Consider the following 16,534-nt stretch of genomic DNA (forward strand, 5'->3'; position numbering starts at 1 on the left):
ATGCGTTATGTCGCCCTGGGTGTTCAACTTATACATAGATGGGGTAGTGCGAGAAGTAAATGCAAGGGTAGTGGGTCAGGGATTGGAGATGGTTAAAGAAAATGGAGAAAAGTGGGAGGTGAGCCAGCTGTTGTTTGCTGACGACACTGCGCTTGTGGCAGGATCGGAGGAGGGACTGAGGAAGTTGGTGACAGAGTTTGGGAGAGTATGTGATAGAAGAAAGCTAATGATAAATGTGGGTAAAAGTAAGGTGATGAGATGTACAAGGGGTGAAAGTGGCAGTAGACTGGAAGTGAGCATTAAGGGAGAGCAACTGGAGGAAGTGGATAGTTTTAGATACTTGGGTGCAAATGTGGCAGGAAAAGGTGGAGTGAAGGTGGAGATAGAATGTAGATTGAGAGAAGCGAGTAAATGCCTTGGTGGATTGAAGAGTGTAATGAGGAATAGACATTTGGGAATGGATGCTAAGAGGAGACTGTATGAAGGAGTGATTGTGCCAACAGCACTGTATGGGGCAGAAACATGGAACATAAGAGAGGAAGAGAGAAGGAGTTTGAATGTGTTTGAGATGAGGTGTCCGAGAAGTATGATGGGGGTTACTAGGCTAGATAGAGTGAGAAATGAGGAGGTGAGGAGAACAGGGGTGGAAAGGGAGTTGGAAGATAGGGTTGATGAAAGAGTATTAGGATGGTTTGGACACGTGGAAAGAATGAGTGAAGAAAGACTAGTAAAAGAGGTATGGAAGGCAGATGTGGAGGGAGTGAACATGAGGGGACGTCCTAGGATGAGGTGGATGGATGGGGTGAAGGGGGCTTTGGGGAAGAGGGGAATGTCTGTTGAGGAAGGACGGGAGAGGACAGAAGACAGGGGTGAATGGAGAATGGTTGTATATGGATGATGTGATGCATGAGGTGGAATAGGCGGGGGGATGGGGGGTGAGGTAGTATGTGTGAGCAAAATTTGATGCAGCCCGAAGGGATTTCTCCCCATCTTCTCCTTTTATGCATAGGGGAACGGAGAGGGGGATCCGCCGATTTAATGAAGCGGCCTTGCTGTGGATGTGCTGTGTCTGGCGACACTGCTTCTGACCCAGGGCAGTGGATAAGGTGCAGGGATGACCCGTCATCCAGGAGATGCTAAGATAAGAGGGAGGGTGGAGGGGTGTGGAGTGTATTCAGGGATGGAATGGGTGGGAATGATTTTATGCCGTTTCCTTTTTGGCTACCTCCCTTGTAAGGGGGAAAAAGCCTTGGTATATGTATGTATGTAAACTCTTTTCTGGGTAATTAGAATTTTACCATGAAAGCAGGAGTGGTTGATGATATTGGTTAAATTTTTTACTGCAGTTAGGCCAAAGTATTTTAGGCGAGTTTTCAAGATATTGTCTGGGCCCTCCATGTGGAACTTTTCAAAATTCTTTATTCCACTTTCTACATCTTTGTTGCTGAAAGGTGGGGTGGCATGTATGGTTTCTATTTTTCATATCTCTTTTATTATTTTCCTATTTTCTTGTATTGTGAGTTTGAAACTTGTTTTAGAGAAGGGTTTGCTGATGTCATACTGCTGTTTTGGTAATGGCATTTTTCTTTAGGTTGCTCCCACTGTTTCATGGGTGGGAGGAACCTAATTCTGAGTGTTTGTTGTTTTGACTGTATGCCACCATTTGTTGTTACCTGATTTTCAATCAAATGTATGTTTTTCACAGTTTTCTTTCTGCCTATTATTGATTAATTTAGAGATGTTTTTGTTCAATTGCTGTAGTTATTATTTTTGTTGTTCTGTTAGGTTATGTTTGTCTTCAGTTTATTTTGTATTTTTTCTTTAGGATGACTATTTCTTGTTTGTAATTGCCTTCTGCTTGGTCACTGATATTTCATCTACTTCTCTAAGGATAGAAGGGACCAATGATAGGTATCTGTATGTGGTGTTCTTGTAAGATGGACAATGGAGCTGTCCATCTTCAAAACCTGTCAACACCTTTATCTCTATCAAGAGGTGCAGTCTTGAGGGGCTGACACTTGGTCTCCAGAATAGGTCCAAGATATCTTTCTTATTTTCTTAGCATCTTCTGGATTAAATGCCAAGTATTTGTCAGGTATCTTGCCAAATGAAGCTTCTCTATCATCCTTGGTCTTGCAATCAATGTGGCATTTACATACCTGGATGAAGAAATGATGAAGAAAATATTAATCACTTTGATAAGACCAAGATTGGAATATGCAGCAACGATGTGGTCACCAAATACAAAAAAAATGTATAACAAAACTTGAAAGAATACAAAGAGCAATTACAAAATTGGCACCAACACTCAAAACTATCATATGAAGAGAGACTAGCAAAACTTGAGCTACAGACACTAGAGCAAAGAAGAGAGAGATGAGATTTGATAACTATTTACAGAATCATGAAAGGCATAGAAATTATTGATAGAGAGGATCTAATAAAATGGGATGAAAGAAATACAAGAGGACACGGAAAGAAAATCAAGAAAGACAGCTATAGAAGAGATCTGAAAAAGAATAGTTTTCCTCACAGAGTAATAGACATTTGGAACAAGTTAGATGAGAAAGTAGTGTGTGCAAAAACAATACATGAATTTAAGAATAGTTTAGATAAAATGAGATATAAAGACGGGACACCACGAGCATAGCTCCCCTTCCTGTAAAATACAACTAGGTAAATACATATTCTGTTTATGAATTGCCTCCAGATTTCCTCCTCTTGCCTCTACAGCAGATTTCATACTATCCCTCCATCTATTTCTTGGTCTTCCCATCCTCTTAGTCCTTCAGGTCTCCATTCATAGAACTCCCTAGGCTACCTATCTATGTCCTTCCTTTTCATATGGCTGAACCATCGTGATTGAGGCCTTTGAATAGAATCTAGAATATTGTTCACTCCCAGCTCCTGTCTGATGACATAATTGGAAATGTGCTGGTCTTGTATTCACTTAGTTGTGGGTTCAAATCCTACACTCTTCTTCAATTCCCAGCAGTGACTGTTATTTGCCCCAATGGTCTAAGCACATAATGCAAAGGTGACAGCTTTGGCCGCAGCGACGTGCCTCTTGGCATAGGCTCCTCACCTAAAGGAAGATCGTTAATAGTTTTCGACATTGTGTTTGTAAGGAGGGTAAACACATTATGTCAGGGGATGTTGCCTAGTGGTCATATTGAAAGGGTTATCTAGTGAAGTTGTTGCCAGAGTTTATTATATATAGGTTGAGTTGTGTTCTAGTATTTTGTGTCTTGTTTGTGTGTTAAACCAGATTGGGTGATATACATTCAGATCACCTACCAGTAGTTAGCGAGTTAAGTAGTTGGAATTGAGAGATGCAGCAGGGGGTTGATATAGTGGGTGGTATAATATTTGTGATATGTTATTTTCTTTATATGTGTACAGACTGAGATAATATCTGTTGTGGTGTCTTTGAGCTTATGTTTGGTTTAATTTTTTGTTGGAAAAGGATATGCTATTGTATATCAGTATTAACTTATGAGTTCACATTTATATTGTGTTGTCTCTTACAACTGTGTAAACACTGAATATGGGTAGTGTAGATTGTGTTGTCAATTTTATTTCCTCGATTAAAACTATGTTAGAATTATGTTCGTGTAGGAAGTGAAGCAGTTGTGTGCTTGTTTGTGATTGTTAATGTTTATTTGTAGCATGTTTAGAGTACATTTCTGGGTACATGTTGTTGTCACTCCCTAGACTGTCTGGCTGAGTAGTCCTGTCTCCCTAAGAAATGCCATAGTTGGAATGGAGTTTTCCCACAAATCCCTTATAGTGTATGTTGTATTGTAGGCTTGAGTTATTGTGTACAATACAGTCTTCCACAATATGTTGTACAGTATAGGGTGAAGTATTGCACCCTGAACAGTTATCTGCGATACAGTCTTCTAGCCTCTTCTGGGTATGTGTTGTTGTGTGATGGTTGTAGTTCCAATTCTTTATGTACTGGTTCGTGTTGAAAAGTGTAGTGCATGTGAAGTGATTTGATGTACATGTGTATAGTTTATTGGTTCTGTACATGTAGGACATGTATATGGGGCTAGATTGGTTTCTGTCTCTGGCTTATTGGAGGAGGTGTCACAGGTTAAGTGCTGGGGTACTAATCTCCTTATGTGCAAAATAGGAATAAAGGAGGAGACAATTATAAGTGGAAGGGTAAATAGAATTGATTATTGGGCCTGATCCATAGACTAGGTATAATTTCCTTAGAGCGCACCTCCTTATGGAGGTTTGAGAGGTTGTGCTGGTTTGAGTTCTGGTATGGGTCTTAGGTTGATTGAAGATCACTGGCAGTTCATCTGGCTTTCATCCACCCTCCTTCCATCTCTAGTTCTGCAGTGCAACCACTGGCAGGTCCAGCACTGTAATTCTTATCTTAAAACAACTGCTGTTAGCTTTTGTTAGGGTTCCATCCAATAACTTTATTTAACTTTTTCAACTTTATAATAATAATTGTTGCCTTGAGTTTCTGTGAGTAGAAACCCACAGCCCCCACATTGGCTGGCAATGGTTCTTCGGTTCTTTCATAGATCTCTCTGGAAATAATCTTTGGACTACTGTTTGTGATGTATGGTATTAGCATGAAACCATTTCTTTGTCACAGGCTGAAAGTAACAGGAGGGGAGGAGTTGCTGGTTGTCAGCTGCCCTTACATGAAAATATGGAGGATATACAAGTGAAGTTGATAGAAACATTTTAGTCAATTCAGAGATTGACAATTCTTATAAACTGGCAGCAGGAAGATGATTCACTCTGCTATCCATCTTGAAAGACCACCACTTGCAGGTACTTGTCACTGGTTCCATCAACTCTATTACTGCTATATAACATTCTGAAGACCATCTGCACATTAACAGAAATGAAGGAAAATGTTTTCTATGAAATGAAAGGCTAGCATGCAACTGTACAGTAAAACAGTGAACAAAAATTATGATAAGATCATCTGAACATGGAGCAAATCAAATGAGGAAAATGTCACATACATATGAAAATAGCAAGCCATTCTCCTAGTACATACACAGCTCTCACCATGCTTTGTCATTCACAGATCTATTCATTATAAGTTCTTGTACCAGAAGCAACATGAGAGAACATGTAAGCATTTCACACAAAAATATCATATGAATCTATTGTGGCCAGTGGATGCTGACATTTGATACTACTGTTGTTGATACAACTAAATGTTGTTCATATACCTATATATTTTTACCCAAGCAGATGATCCTTATTAATAGAAGCTGCATACAAATGGAATGACCCCTACAGGTCTATAATTTCACTAGATTAATGAAAAATTAAGAATATTAATTCATAGAACAATTGCATGCTAATGATGTTCATTAAAGAAGCTGAAATCTTATCTATTTACCTTTTCTTTTTTTCAAGGTTGGATATATTATTTTAGATACTGATAATATATTTGTCAGGAGATGATATAACAATATATAACTTTCTATTAGAGATGCTAAGCTCTATCTCATTTTAAGGAAGAGTGATTCCACTTAATTCTAGTACTTTAAATTTTCTTATTCTATATAAATTAATTAGTTTGTATCTTCGAAATCATTGACAGTGTGGAAGCTGTGCAATGAGTGGCAGCCAAACTTGTTCCTTCCTTGCATGGAAAATCTTATGGTTAGACTTGAAATACTTAGATATACTGAATAAAATCTAAATGGATAACTAAAAAATTACCTTTGAATAACTGGGTAGGATAAGGGTTTCATATTCTATAAGCTGATCAACATTTTATAGAAATAATCAATGTGGGAACCATAAGAAATACAATGAAAAAAAAAAAAAAGTTAATTTTGACATACTAACTTACTCTATTGCATACAGATATCATATCATCTACCTTACCATAATTGATTAGAAAACTCAACTAATAACTTAAGAGTACTGGTGTAACTTAATACTGTGTTTAATATTTACCATGATAAATGGATCTGATCAAGCAACTCCTGTGACACTCTACTACTGGGACTCAACACTTGTACATTCACAGGACTAATTTTTCTAAGGACTGTTTACTTCATTATAATTTGTGAGCTTCCATGAATGTATTAATTTTTATTCATTTATTTTTCATTTTGTTTATTTATTTTGTGACCATCAGCTATTAATGGAAGTTCCTCTGGTTATTGTGTCAATTTCACATGTGGTGTTAGCAATATTTTTCAACACATTAAAAAAAAGGAAAAATACTCTTTCATAAAGTCTGTCAGTTTCATTATAGATGCATTTTCTAGAGCTTAGTATATTACCAACCAGGTCTTTACAGTCAAGCTTAAAAATTTTCATATATCTGCCAGTTCTGGATCTTACTATTTCATTTCCAAGAACATTATTTTCTAAATCATATATATGTTACAGAAACTGTTGTGTGTTAAAAGACCATCTGTCTATATACCAAAGGCTTTTTCCTCCTTACAAGGGAGGTAGCCAAGTCAAAAGCATGCACCCACTTTTACCCATTCCACTCTCAATCACCACTTTTGTTTCCCTCATATCTTAGCTCCTCAAAGGTGAAGGCTCATCCCTGTCTCCTGCTTACTGCCCTAATTAGAAACAATGCTGCAAAATACAGCACATCTATAGCAGGGCTGCTTCACTTACATGGTGACCCCCCCTCCCCATCTCCACATGCTGAAAATAGAGATGGGGAAAAATTGCTTCGGGCTGTATCATCCATATACAACCATCCATTCACCTATTATCATTTGCCTTTTCTCTTCTTTGCTCAGTAGACATTCCCCCTTTGCTCAAAGCCCCTTTCACCCTATCCATCCATCTCATCCTTGGTTGTCCCCTTAAGTTCACTCCATCCACCTCTGCTTCTCATGCCTCTTTTGCTAATCTTTTTTCATTCTTTCCATGTATCCAAACAATCCCAGTGGTCTTTTATCAGCCTTATCTGCCAACTCCCTTTCAAGGTCCTGGAGCTGCAGCGTCTATGTCGTGGGACCACCCCCGAACCCCAAGAGTTGGGGGCCAAACAGCGGCAACCACCCCTGGCCATCTGCTCTACGCAGGTGGCACCGATCCACAACAACAACAACAACAACTCCCTTTCAATCACTGCTCTCCTCCTCACCACCTCATTTCTCATTCTATCCAACCTTGTAACTTATCAAAGAAAATCTTACATGATAGTAAAATTTTCTGGTATATATTCAAGCATATTACAAGAGAATATTTTTTTAACCTCTTCAATACAAGTGTGTATTCTTGTGTGCAGCATTGGATGCCTAATGTACGATGCATCACACTACTCACATTATAAAATATAAAAGTCACTACTATTGTCCTCATTCTCTTTCGCTCTGATAATAAATGCAGAAAATGTGATCAAGACACAGAATTTGGGGTCACTCAGCTAAAACTACAAAATAAATATAATCAAGATGTCAGTGCCAGCATCCTTGTATACCCACTCATGCCTCATTTAGACAAACACCTAAGCAAGATGCTGTAATGATTATCATTTATTTTATATTATTTGTTTTTGTTTTGTTATCACTTGTCTGTTTGATTCTCATTTATTATTAGTTATATGTCAATTTACTATTTACCTATTTGTTTATTATTTAATATACCTATGCATTTATTTATATATTTTATTTGTTATTTACATTATTATAGTTTTTATTTATTCATTTATTATTATGATTTTTTTCACATCGGACCTGGATATGGACCAAAAGGTCTCCTGTCGGCATGCTCCGCCTTTGTAATCATTTGTAATCCTTCATAGGCAACATTGTGTTGAAGAGGTTAATGGGCACCTGAATTTGAAAAAAAATATATATATTGTAAGGTCACAGCATTACCCTTAAAGAGACCATTTGAGGTATAGAGCTTTTGTCTGGGAGGGCAATAGCTGACAATCACAAATCCAGTATATGATCTAAGACCATGGTGAATCTTTAGGTAAAACTGTATAGATGTCAGTATTGATGGACTGATGGAGGGGCTGGTCTTAGAAATACCCAAGACAGGAATGCCCACTTCCCATAACCAACATGGATTCATGAAGGGTCACTCCACCATGTGCTTCTCATGGGTGTCACTCAACAAATATTGGAAAGATTAATGAGAAGGCACCACCTGAAATAGTTATAGTGAAAGTGGATATAAATGAGGCATTTGATAATGTCCCTAGATAAACATACATACATGGATGGGGTGGTGCGAGAGGTGAATGCTAGGATAGTGGGTCAGGGATTGGAGATGGTTAAAGAAAATGGAGAAAAGTGGGAGGTGACCCAGCTGTTGTTTGCGGACGACACTGCGCTTGTGGCAGGGTCGGAGGAGGGATTGAGGAAGCTGGTGGCAGAGTTTGGGAGAGTATGTGATAGAAGAAAGCTAAAGATAAATGTGGGTAAAAGTAAGGTGATGAGATGTACAAGGGGTGGAAGTGGCAGTAGACTGGAAGTGAACATTAAGGGAGAGCGACTGGAGGAAGTGGATAGTTTTAGATACTTGGGTGTAAGTGTAGCAGGAAAAGGTGGAGTGAAGGTGGAGGTAGAATGTAGATTGAGAGAAGCGAGTAAATGCCTTGGTGGATTAAAGAGTGTAATGAGGAATAGACATTTAGGAATGGATGCGAAGAGGAGACTGTATGAAGGAGTGATTGTGCCAACAGCACTGTATGGGGCAGAAATGTGGAACATAAGAGAAGAAGAGAGAAGGAGTTTGAATGTGTTTGAGATGAGGTGTCCGAGAAGTATGGTGGGGGTTACTAGGCTGGATAGAGTGAGAAATGAGGAGGTGAGGAGGAGAACAGGGGTGAAAAAGGAGCTGGGAGATAGGGTTGATGAAAGAATATTAGGAAGGTTTGGACACATGGAAAGAATGAGTGAAGAAAGACTAGTAAAAGAGGTATGGAAGGCAGATGTGGAGGGAGTGAACATGAGGGGACGTCCTAGGATGAGGTGGGTGGATGGATGGGGTGAAGGGGGCTTTGGGGAAGAGGGGAATGTCTGTTGAGAAAGGAAGGGAGAGGACGGAAGACAGAGGTGAGTGGAGAATGGTTGTATATGGATGATGTTCTGATTGCATGAGGAGGAATGGGCGGGGGGATGGGGGGTGGGGTAGTATGTGTGAGTAAATTTTGACGCAGCCCGAAGGGATTTCTCCCCGTCCTCTCCTTATATGCAAGGGGGGACGGAGAGGGGGGGTCGCCGATTAAATGAAGTGGCTTTGCTGTGGATGTGCTGTGTCTTGCGACACTGCTTCTGACCCAGGGCGGTGGGCAAGGTGCAGGGATGACCTGTCATCCAGGAGGTGCTCAGATGAGAGGGAGGGTGGGAGGGGTGTGGAGTGTATTTTAGGGATGAAATGGGTGGGAGTGTTTTTATGCCTTTCCCTTTTTGGCTACCTCCCTTGAAAGGGGGAAAAAGCCTTGGTATATGTATGTATGTATGTATGTATATATATATATATATACCATATTTTCCGGCTTAAAATGCGCATCTGGTTATAATGCGCACCCATGCACTACGTTATCTCAGTACACAGATAGCGCGCACCGGCGTATAACGCGCATGCCAGGAAAAGTCACTGGTGGCTAAAGCTCGTGAACTGCATGTATGCAACTCCTGCTTGCGTTGGTCCATTGTTTTGTGGGAAATTTGAGCCATGAAAAGTTTATTGAATACAAAATGTACATGAAAAATTTCGGATTTTTACAGAAAAATTGTAATTTACTATCCTGAGGGAATAATTCATCTTACAAGTTTTTATCACCGTGTACAAGTTTTTATCGCCATGCAGTAACTATGTTTCGGTTCATAAGTGTCTTTACTGAAGTGACGTTTAGTTTAACAAACTCTCGCAAGAGGGTGTTTAGTGTAGGCTAGATTGGCAATAGAACTGTCAATCTCGGCCCTGATCTCGCATATTCCGGGTGAGCTAAAACGGCCAACGTTCATGATGTTGGTACCAGTGCTGTTTTACGGATCCCAAATATTTGCATAGACTACGATAATTAATGTTAGTAAAAATAAACCAATGAAATAACGGCGATTAATTACTTAGTATCATGTGAACGAGGTTACATGGAGAAGTATTTTTCATTGGCTAGAGCCACCGCTGGGAAATCTGTTGATTTGTCACTAAATTAAGTGTCAGTTTAGGCATCAATCAGGACACAACTAAGAAAAAGTTGGAACTACATGTACTGGTATATGACTCATGTTGTGCGTTGGTCCCTTATTACTTTGTAGCTTAAATAGTTTGTAGTAAATATGATCTAAAAAAAGTTTATTGAAAGTAAAATATACAGAAAAATTTCGGGATTTTTACAGAAAATTTTCATTTTATATCTTAAGGAAATAATTCGTCTTTACCATTTTTTTTTTTCTAATACTGAAACAAACTACAGACTGCTTTCTTTTAGCTTTGAACCTGCAATAACAGTGGTGAAATAGGACAGTCTCTCATCGAGGTGATGTTTAGTTAATATAACTCCCGAAAGAGGGTGTTGTAGTCACGTGTTTGACACAAGTTTATAAACGGCCGCAACGGAATTTGTACTATACCTAAAGTGAAGCAACAAAGCCAACATAAAAATTCAAACTAGTATGCTGTGAACATGGGCAAATATCATGAATATTGATCATGTCTCACGGTGTTTAGGCCTATTTAAACATGAAAAATAAGATTCGATAGATATACCTATACCAAATATTTACATGGCCAATGCTGGCGTATTCTTTCATATCACCATGGCTGTTCTTCTTGTTCTCACGGAACGTCACAGAGAAGTGTGCCGTCCCGACTTTGTGACGGCCAACATCGTCACGTTGTTGTGAAAAATAATTACACACAGCCGCAAATTTTTATAGTAGGCCGTAGATAATGCGCACCACCGGATAACGCGCACCCCCCATGTTTAGGCCCTTCCAACGGAAAAAAGTCGCGCACTATACGCCGGAAAATACGGTATATATATATATATATATACACACACCAAGTGGTTTTTCCCCCATACAAGGGAGGTAGCCAAAGTCAAAAGGCATAATTCCACTCATACCCATTTCATCCCACACATTCCACTCCCATTCACCACCCCTCCATCCCTCCCTCATTCTTTTCTTAGCTCCTCCTGGATGATGGGTCATCCCTGCATCCCACCCATTGCCCTGGGTCAGAAGCAATTCAGCATGACACAGCACATCCCACAGCAAGGCCACTTCATCCAATCAGTGAACCCCCTCTCTATCCCCTCATGCAGAAAAAGAGAAGATGGGGAGAAATCCCTTCGAGCTGCATCAAAATATCATTCATGCTTTACCGTTCTCTTACCCCCCATCCCCAACTACTCCCTTCCATGCATCACAGCATCATCCATATACAACTATTCTCTACTTACCCCTGCCTTCTGTCTTCTCCCTTCCTCAGCAGACATCCCCCTCTTTCTTGATGCCCCTTTGACCCCATCCATCTTGTCCTCAGTCACCCCCACCTAATCATTCCATCCACCTCTGTCTTCCACACTTCTTTTTACTAATCTTTCTTCACTTGTTTTTTCTGTGTCCAAACCATCCCAATACTATTTCATCAACCCTATCTCCCAACTCCTTTTCATCCCTGTTCACCTCCTCACCTTATTTCTCACTCTATCCAACCTAGTAACCCCTACCATACTTCTCAGACATTTCATCTCAAACACATTTAAATTCTTTCTCATGTTCCATGTTTCTGCTCCATACAGTGCTGTCTGTGATATAATTACAGTGTTCAGGTCACTAAAAGGGATAGATTGCATTGATAGAAGAGATCTCCTGATTAAAGATGGGAGGGCTTTAAGAGGTCATGTTGAAAGGATGTGAAGAAATACAATTATCCACATAGATGTATAAATACAGTATGTGCGGAAAGTAATGATGCTTTACGCTAAGTGTCATTACTTTTCATGGAAAGTCTTTGGCCCTCAAAAGTACCACCAAATGAAGCGTGGTATGAGCTGATGTTTTCTATGCGGTAACTGGCACACTGTATGAGTGTGTGGCAGCAGTTTGTTTATCTCAGTAACACATGGTTCGCTGTGACAAGTGTTTGTATTTTTTTGGTCTCCCACTTTTTTCCCTTTTTTTGGGCTTGTGTTACCACCCAATTGTGCCTCCTATATACCCCTTACCATGCCCAAACCCTGGATAAGGACAAACATGTTGAAATAATTGCATTATTCAAGGTGGACCATAAATTACCCGAAATATCGAGACTCATAGGTGTACAGTGCAGTGGTTCCTCAAACGGTACCGTGACTGGGGAGGCCTGTGTTCCTGCCCCTTTGCCAAAGCCTGGTACACCTTGCAAGACTACATTTAGGACCAGAAAACTCATTGATAGGCAAGTAAGGAAGGATCCTCGCTTAACTGCAAGACTTCTGAAAGAGAAGAACCCGAATCTCCTTGGTGATGTCTCTATCAGGTCGATCCAGCAGCTACTACACGATGACCTGAATTATAAAAGTTACCGTACCCACACTACTTCTTTGGGTTACTCGTCAGCAAGTTGTTAAACATCTAAAATTAGCAAAGAAATATTCAACATGGACAGATGAATAGTGGAAAACAGTCTTCTGGAGTGACGAATTGACTTTCACAGTGACTCGCACCCCAGAAGCCAAGGTCTACCGCAAGTACCCTCCTTCGCTTATGGTTTGGGCAGGATTTACATATTATGGTGTTGGCAAGCTGGTTGTACTCCCTGCTAATGAAAAAGTAAATCAGTATGACTATCTTCCTGACTGTTTTGAGGAGACCAAGGCCGAGGTTTTTATGCAGGATGGAGCACCTGTTCACACGGCCAAACTTGTGACAGACTGGCTAAGAGACTGTGAAGTGAGTTATATTAAAGACTGGCCAGGTAACAGTCCCAATATTAACCCAATGGAAAACCTTTGGGGTTTAATGAAAAGAAAATTACATGACATGGACACCTCATCAGTGCCACGGTTGGAATCTGCTTTTTGCCAGCTCTGGGGCTCCATTCCTGAAACAACCCTCCAGAACCTTGCACTATCAGTTCCAGGACATCTCCAGAAAGTGATACAGAGGAAGGGATATTCATTTTAACCAATTTCTATATGTAAGTACCATAATTTTCATTATTTCATATATTTTCACATGCAAACTAACCTTCACCTTCAGTTTACAGGTTTCATTAAGGGCGGCATCATTACTTTCTGCGCATACTGTATGTGGAATAGTTTAGAAGGTGATATAGCCCAAGCTCAAACAGCGAGTTCAAATGTAAACAAGATAATTGGAAATCAAAGATATAGATTAAGTTGGGACTATACATGAATTTGAGTCTAGGTATGTTAGAAAATTAAGAGAATAGGAGACAGGACCTGATGAGCATTGCTCTTTTTCTGTATACTACAATTAGGTAAATACAATCTCTTAGAATCCATTCCCAAATGTCTATTTCTCATTATACTTTTTAATCCTCCAAGGTATTTATTTGCTTCTCTCAATGTACATTCTAGCTCCACCTCCACTCCTCCATTTCCAGCCACATGTACCCCTGTCATGTTCCATGATGTGCCACTGGCACAAAGGGATGTGGGTATGAAACCATAAGCCACATCCTTGCAAGAGCCATAGTACTTGCTATTCTTAGTGAATTGATTATAACATTAGATCCAACAAAGTAGTAGGTTACCTTAAATTAGATAAGATGAAAAACTTAGGCTTTTTCTCATGTGAATGTGACTAGTCGCAGGAGACTTGCAAGCCAGCAGTGGAGGAGTACAAAATTGAGGCCTTCTCCCCTCAGAGGTCAGAGAGCATATAAACAAAATGATGCTACGAAGTGGTATCATCGCTTATGTATTTGTTCTCCCATTTGTTTAGGTAATGACCGAAATTTTGTCAGCCTTCTTCAGACACAAATAAAGATGTAGAAGGATTGTGTGGAGCCAGGCAAATAGTGACAGAATAGGCTTATAGAGGCACACATTGGCACCTGTCCTTGGCACTGATGTTGTGCATTCGTGGTATAAATTTAAGAAGATGTGGGCATTGACTTTCTCTGACTCCTGTACTTGCACTCTGTTCATACCCAACTTCATTGTAAGTCAAAACCTTATTTTCATATAATGTAAATTAAATAAGTTTTGCACATCACCATTCTTTTTTATCCAAATGAAGATTGGAATTACATTAAAAGGCAAAATAATCACACTGGCCAGCAGATTGAAGGAACTGGTCAAATCACATCTGAGATTTGATACATCAACTTAGATACAAAGGTTAGTCCATGACACCCCCAAGAGTATATAGACCTATCCACTTCCTCCAGCCTCTCCCCCTTAATACTCACTTCCAATTTACTGCCATCCTGTCCCCTTGTACATCTCATCACCTTACTTTTACCCACATTTACCTAAACTTTCTCCTTTGGCACACCTTCCCAAACTCCATCACTAACTTTCTTAATTCCCCCTCTGATCCTCCCACAAACACAGTGTTATCAGCAAACAACAAGTGGCTTATCTCCCATTTTTCTCCATTTTCTTTAACCTTCTCCAATCCCCAGCCCATTACCCTTGCATCTACCTCCCACACCACCCTATCTATGTACACATTAAACAGTCTTGGCAACATGACACTAACACTACTCTCATAAAAACTCATGACTGCCTTCAACAGCTTTACTACTATCCCATATATCTGCAAAACATCACACATTGCCTTCCTGTCTACCTTGTCATAACCATTCTCCAAATCCATAGGGACCCAAAAAATATCCTTACCCTTTATTAAAGCTCTCTCACATATCTGTCTTACCATAAAAATCTGGTCCACACAACCCCTACTTTTCCTAAAGTCACACTGTTCTTCTAATCCTCTCAATCAAAATCCTTTATAAGCCTTCCCTACTACACTCAAACTAATCTCTCTGAACCTACTACACTTACATCCCTTGTAAAGTGGAACTATACAGGCACTCCTCAGTCCTCCAACACTCTACCCTCTTTTAGACAAACATTAAACAATCTCACCTGCCACATCACCATCATTGTACTTCCCTATTTTAAATCACTCCACATGACACTTATCTAACCCCAGATATACAGTCTATAAGAAGAAAATCAAGACACCCACAACAAAGAGAAGAAATGGCTAACAAACTTCTTAGTTGGAAAAAGTGCAGTGTGACCCAAAACAAAGATATAACTGGAAGAAAAAGTACAATGGAGTCCCATGAGGGGACATACTCTTACCTACTGTCATGTATATCATGGTATACTTCAAAAGGATTATTGTCATGTTGATTGTCAGAAGAATGACATAAAGATAGCTAGGATATAGAAGTAATTCATACACTAAAAGAAAGATGTCAGTCACAGATGTAATCCAAGACAAAACATTCAAATCCTTAGCTGTCCCCCTACAATACAAAGCAAGAGGATGTGGGATTTTTGCACTGTTAGATCTGACGATGTGCAGATGAAAATGGTACTTGGTGGCACCTAGAAGTTATGCCAGAATGCTCACAACTGTAGAACCAAGCGAGTAACAGATGGGTAACTGATAATTGTTTGTATGCCTTCCTCATATAAAATAAAAGTGAGCTGAATGTGTGATAGGCAAAATAGGAGCATCTAGAATAAGTTCAACTTTATGTAGTGCTATGCAGTACTTGTGAATGTGGCACCTGCACATGCCTATATCAGTAGGTTGTATGCCACTCTCCCGCACACACACACCTTCACTCTCACCCCATGTACATATACACAGTATAAGTAAAATAAAATAATTTTGCACCTTGCCTTTATTTTTCCCTGGTGAACAGGAAATCCCATATTAAAGGGAAAATATACACACTGCATGTGTACTGATAGAAATTGTCCTATTTATGTCCAAATTAGGACTTTTGACTTGATCACACCAGAACCGTGACATATGAAGAGAAGATTGAAAAATGAGGAAAATGGTAGAATACTGCAAAAAGATCTAGATACTATTTTTGCATGGAGCTAATAATGGGAAATGAAATTCAATACAAAAAAATGCAAGACACTGGAAATGGGCAATAGTGATAAAACGCCATCTTTAAACTATTTCTTGGGAAGTGAACACATTACAAAAGCAAAAGAAGAGAGTTGGGAGTGTTGATACAAGACAACCTAACACCTGGAAGACATATCAGCAGAATTGTGGGAGAGACATATGGACTACTGCAGAAGATTAAAGTGGCATTCCATTATATGGATGAACAGATGTAAAAACTCATCGAAACCCCGATACATCCATTGAAAAGGGGGCCCTCAGCCTTATATTAACCTTGAAGATATTTAAAGTTTTTCTTTATAAAAAAAGTTATTCTTAGTGACCATAACCCCTGAAATATATTATAACTGGGAAAACAAAAAGTGATAGATTAGCCAGATGGTCATTAGCACTCCAGGGATATGATCGGATTATTCAATGCATTCCAGAAAAACAAAATGTGGTAGTTGACATTTTGTTGCATCCTGACACAAAATGTTCAAACCTTG

At 39.5% G+C, this 16,534-nt stretch overlaps 1 protein-coding gene and 1 long non-coding RNA gene across 19 annotated transcripts in view; one reads left to right on the top strand and one right to left on the bottom strand.

The window, feature by feature from the left end:
- Positions 1 to 5,370, top strand: part of LOC143032370 (uncharacterized) — a 134,980-nt gene extending 129,610 nt beyond the window's left edge. The window contains exon 4 of the long non-coding RNA XR_012967106.1: positions 4,619 to 5,370. This is a non-coding gene — a long non-coding RNA (uncharacterized LOC143032370). The remainder of the gene's footprint in view (positions 1 to 4,618) is intronic.
- The window catches only part of LOC143032368 (uncharacterized), an 867,199-nt gene that overhangs the window by 65,745 nt on the left and 784,920 nt on the right, over positions 1 to 16,534 (bottom strand). The gene's annotated exons all lie outside the window — the stretch shown is intronic.

Source organism: Oratosquilla oratoria, chromosome 13, assembly GCF_046742065.1.
Source record: "Oratosquilla oratoria isolate Oo_2021 chromosome 13, ASM4674206v1, whole genome shotgun sequence".
Classification (NCBI taxonomy): domain Eukaryota; kingdom Metazoa; phylum Arthropoda; class Malacostraca; order Stomatopoda; family Squillidae; genus Oratosquilla; species Oratosquilla oratoria.